This window comes from Vipera ursinii, assembly GCF_947247035.1.
Source record: "Vipera ursinii genome assembly, chromosome: 8".
NCBI classification, from domain to species: Eukaryota; Metazoa; Chordata; class Lepidosauria; order Squamata; family Viperidae; genus Vipera; species Vipera ursinii.
The window spans coordinates 26089629-26094934 of NC_139519.1; positions in this window are offsets into that span (position 1 = coordinate 26089629).

Consider the following 5306-nt stretch of genomic DNA (forward strand, 5'->3'; position numbering starts at 1 on the left):
CCGGCTGCGGTCCGCACCACTTGCGCGGCCCGCGGGTTTTCGGGCGAGCCGGGCCATCCTGGGGCTCTCGTCCCTTTAAGCGCTCTGCGCGCCGCCGCCGAAATTGCTTCGTATTCCCGACTTCTGGTTTGTAGGAACGGTAGAAGAGACGCAGTCGGGCGGGGGAGGGTATCGGGAAAGCTCTGCAGCTTGTTTCCCTTTTCACACAACCGTTTGATCTCAGCCGAAATAAAGTGAGTTTCGTTGTGATATTGTTCAACCACACTCTACACTTGGTCGTGGTTTTAACATTGTGTAAGCTTGGAAACTTGGGTTGAGTAAACCATGGTTCAGCTAATGATGAACAAGTGTGCCTTGGGAACAGAATTTATGTGTTTCTCCCACTAAAGCTCAGATTTCTTAGCCCCAGGAATGTGCAATGAGTCTTGGGCGGCCAGGGGAGGACCAGATGGCCAAGGAAGGGGGGTGTATTGGGCAACTACTCTGGAGAGGGAGGGAAGGAGGGAGGCAGAGAGAGAGAGATACAAAGCTTACTGCACCAGATGAGCAAAGCATATTAATTACGTGCGGGAGCTGTTTTTTTGCAGCCCCTTCAAATTCCAGGGGCAGTTTATCTTCTGCCTCTATCTTCTTCTACCAAGCAGATCTTATGTCCAAGTCCAGGCTTCCAACCCTCTTCTAACAACGGACTCATCCCCTCACCCTCCACCCCGCCAGAGACACGGCTGGGCCTGGCTATGACATCTTTGTCAGGCCAAGCATAAGCAGGTTCTTGCTCACATTTCATCCTCCCAGGGGAGAGGCCACCCTTCTGCTCCCAGGCCTCCCTGCTGGCCAGTTGTCGAGAAGCAAAAGTAGCTGGAGTTTGCCCAGATATGTGCTGAGGGCCCAGCACTCTGTACATGGCCCAGGGCAAAGAACCTTCCACTCAGGGAATAGGATGCTTCTCTAGTGATTTAATCCCACACAGGTGAGAGTGGAGACAAGGAAGTTGTGTAATCTCAATAAGCTGCAGTCCATTGTCCACCCCTTTCCCTCCTGGGGCCTTTGTGTTTCTGGCACAAGCCCCAAGATCATCTCCAAACTTCCACTGGTGGCACACATGGGTTCTTTTGCCTCACAGGATGCCATTCAGAACAAGGACCATCACACATTACGTGGACACAAAGTCATTTGGCTGCTGAACTATCCTACTTTCTGGACTGATTCACAACAAACCTATCCAAGATGAATGTGGTACACAGAGGCCGCCACAGTTACACAGGCTGTAGATCTCCACACACACCCCTCCGTGGGCAGGAGGTCAGCTCAGACTAGACCATTGCTCTGTAGGTTGATCCAGTGCCTGCATTTCAACAAGGGCCATCACTGAGAGGAAAAGGTCTCTTTATTACCAAATAGAGATGTAAAGGCCTAAATGACCGTAGCCCTAAGCCTCAAAATAATGGGATTTTTAAAAAAAATATATATCAAAATATGGTCAAATTGAAAAGTAGATTGTGTTTACTATGTTGTCATTTTAAATGATATATAAAATGGCTAAGATGCAGTAGTAGTTCTGTATTTGGATCAAATGAAGTACACCAAAATGAATATGTAAAAAGGTAAAAAATGCTCCACTCAATAGAGGTAGTTCTTCAGTTTTCCAAAGTCACTGAAAATGAGATTTAGAGGAAGTTAAAAAAATGTGAGTAGTAAAACATTTCATATGACAACTGCTCATTCTGAACCTTGCCCCCTTCCTCAGATTTTCTCACTGAAAATCAGTCAAACGGAGGCTAAATCCCGACTGGACTCTTCCTTTGGGCTGTGGGGGTGTCTCCATTTTCAGACCTAGTTTTTTTCTCCACTTGCTACGAGACGCTATATGCAGCTTAAAACATCACTGGTAATAAAAATTTAAAGCATATTAAAGGAAGCTCAATTCATAATGATGTTGGTTTTCCACTGCTTTTCTATACTAAAGTATACATACCATTAAAACAAGGCAAGTTATAGATACTATATTTTACAAAACAATAAAATGGCTCATATGGGTAAAAGGGATTAGAACTTAGGTTTTATTTATATGCTAGCCCTTCCCCATTTTTGTACCAGAGCCAATGGCCTCCTGAGACACTGCTGTGGTGCCACTCCTGGGAGGAGCCCCCTCCCGGGCTCTTTCTCCCACTCTTGGCCCAGATGCAGAATCCAGCCCGGCCTCTTTCCCTATGGGCCAAGCAGGTGGGGAGGAGTCTGTCCTGGACTCTGGGGTCAGATGGGCTATAAGGCTTTGATGGGGGAAATACGGGGCACTGCACTTGGGGGGAGGGAGGCTGAGGGTCATGCCCCCCACTCCCCTCTGCCTGGTAGGGGGCGGGGGCTACCCGGCAGGTTCCCAGGCACCGAGTGCTGCCCTTTCCTTGTGCGTAGGGTTTCCTCCCTCCCTCCCTCCAGCTGGCAGGCATTCTGCCAGTGACCCCATGGTGGCGGCACCTCTGCTGCCTTTCTCTCTCCTTGGTTTAGTTTGTGTTTAGGGTTGGTAGTAAATCTGCATTAATTTGCATATGAGGAAAGCAAGAAAAGAGCAGAGGCTGCTTCTTTTTAGAAGAGACTGTCTCCAAAGGAGGTTCTTCCTCAAGAAGAAAGAGGAAAGAAAGGCAGGCCAGCCACTGTAAATCCATTATGCTCTTGCTTTGTTTCTTTTTCATTAGGCTATGGTATTTTTTTATACCTCCTCAATCACAAGACTGGCTGTCTGACAGGAACAGTACAGAGAAATCTTTGTATAAAATAAACAAAATTTGTCAGCTGCAATTTGACCAACACTTCTATGAAACAACTCTGGAAGTATAATTTACAAGCCAATTCTGGATTTTTGAAAGACTATTACTCCATGGGCCTCCATGCCTAATCAGAGAATAAATCTCCCTTCAGGCCAAGCAGTGGAAACTGAATTTGGCGGGCCTGGACAGGCAGGTGAGGAGCACTTCGCTTCACCTGGTCAGTTCCAAAACCTGAAGCCATGATGCCCTATTTGACTTGGATTTTTGGTTTGGGGTCTGTCATTAGGAGGCAAATGTGCTCTGCATGCCTGGGGAAGAAACTTCTCCCCCACCCTCCACCCCGGGCTTAGAGATTGCTCAGACTGTGATGGAGAAAGCTTCAGGCCACACACACACACACACCAGAGGTAGGGCCACACCTGGTGTCCTGTCTCCACAAAGCAAAGTTGGGGTGGTGGATTCTCCCATTCCCACTGCCAGAGGCCCAGCCAGGACCCCTGCTGGAGGCTGGCTTCTAGCCAAAAAGGGTGGAGGAGCAGCAGCAGCACCCTGAATGGCTTCCTTCCCTGCAGCCTTCCCCTCCTCGACACCCACTGCCAGCCGGGAGTGGATGATGGGGTTTTCCTCTGTCCCTGACTTCCTGCTCACTTGCTGCTTAGCAGGCTGTGGTTCAGTGTGTCTATGGAAACCATTCGCTGCTAGGCAACAGGAGCATCATCTGCAAAGATCCCTCACATCTAATTATCCCATCATCATCTACTGTGGCTGGGAGGAACTTGGGGAAGTGGGGAGTCAGGTCTTCCTCCAATGAGGAGGCGGCTTGGAGCACGCAGCAAAGGGTCCTCTCCTCGCCTGTTCCCCAGCAGAGGAGTCCTGCCGCATTGGGTCCTGGGCGAGGCAAATCAACTCTTTGGGGGGAGGAACCCCCCCCTGAGGGCCACTGAGAACTGCTCTGAAGTTGGGGAAGGGGGGGAGTTCACCTCCTAATTGCAAGCCAGGACCCCCTAGACCTCTTCCCCCATGGCTCCTTCTGTAGATTGACAAGGGGTATCCTGGAAGGCAGGGGGGCAGCTAGGTGGGGAGGAGGCCACCTAAAGGAGCAGGCAGTTCCTGGACTGGGCTTCCCTCCCCTCATTCTGCCAGTCTCATTCTCAGCTCATCCCTCCATTCCTTTCCTTACCATGGTTAACACCCACACCTATATGGAATCCACAAGATCTTATCCCCCTTCCTAACCTGGAGGGGGGAATCAAGCGGTCCCTGCCCAGCCAGTTTCGGCCCATCAGATTCTCCCCGCATGGGTAAAGGTCTGCAAAGGGAAGGGGCAGGCCAAGGCATTCTGCTTTCTCCTGAGGGAGGGCAGGTTTGGTGCTGGTCACAGGCTTCCCCAAGGTGCCAGAGGGCGGGCAAAGAGTCAGATCTAGGGAGCAACAGGGTCCATCAGCCACTTCCACTGGGGTGGGGAGGGAAATCTGTGGAGATTCTCAGTTATGCAGGTCACGGTTGTCACAAAGGTGCTTTTTTTTCAGGAGGCAACTGGACTTTCTTATTTTGACGTTTGGCTTCTCATCCAAGAAACTGCTTCAGCTCTGACTGGGAGTGGAAAGATCCTTCCACTTCCCACCATCCAGTCAGATCTGAAGCAGCTTCTTGGATGAGAAGCAAAACGTCTTCAAAGAAAAATAAGAAAGTGCAGTTGCCTCCTGAAAAAGCAGCTTTGGGAAAGACTCGGTGGAGGACCTCGGGGCCAGCCTCCCTTAAGACTCTTCTGTCGCTACAGTCTCTTTCTCACACCGTTGGGATCTCCTCGTGGTTTCCCCTCCAAGCAATTACCCGGTTTCATCCGGCTTGGTTGTTTCGAGACCCCCCTCCCCCCCGCCAAGTTAACCATTTCTCTTTTCCCGGGATGAGCCTCGCCGCAGTCGGGCACCGGGGGCGGAAAGGAGGCGCCCCGAGGGGAGCCGAAAGCCCTCACACACGCTCAGAGGCGCTCTTCTGCAGGCGGGCGCACAGGGGGGTCCCGAGCGGAGCCCGGGACGAGCGCCGCTCGCCCGGCCCGGCAGGCGGCGCTCCGCCAGCCCTCCGTCCCGCGGTTCCTCAGGCCGGGACGCCCTGCGCGGTCGCTGCGCGGCTCTCCGTCTGCGCTCGGCCAGCAGCTCCCCGCGGCGGAGGCAGGCTGGGCGGGACGGAGCGTCCTGGGCGCCTCCGGCCCGCACGCCCTGCCCGCCCGGGCGCCCGTCCGCGTGGCCGGCCGAGAGCTCTCCTCCTCGGAGGGGCCCCAACCGCCGCCCCGTGCCCGCCCCGGCAGGTGCTGCGCCCCGACAGGCCGCTGGGAGGCCGAGCCGGAGCAGCCGGGCGGCGCGACTCTTATTCTGACACGGCGGCGGCGGCGCCTGCCCGGAGTGGCTCCTCGCCCGGGGCGCAGCCAGCGCGCTCGGCCCCCAAATGAGCGGGCGGCGGCGGCGGCGGCGGCGGGCGGCGGCAGGCGGACGCGGCGGGCGCTGCTGCCCGGGGGCTCCGGCGGCTTCTGTGCGTGGCGAG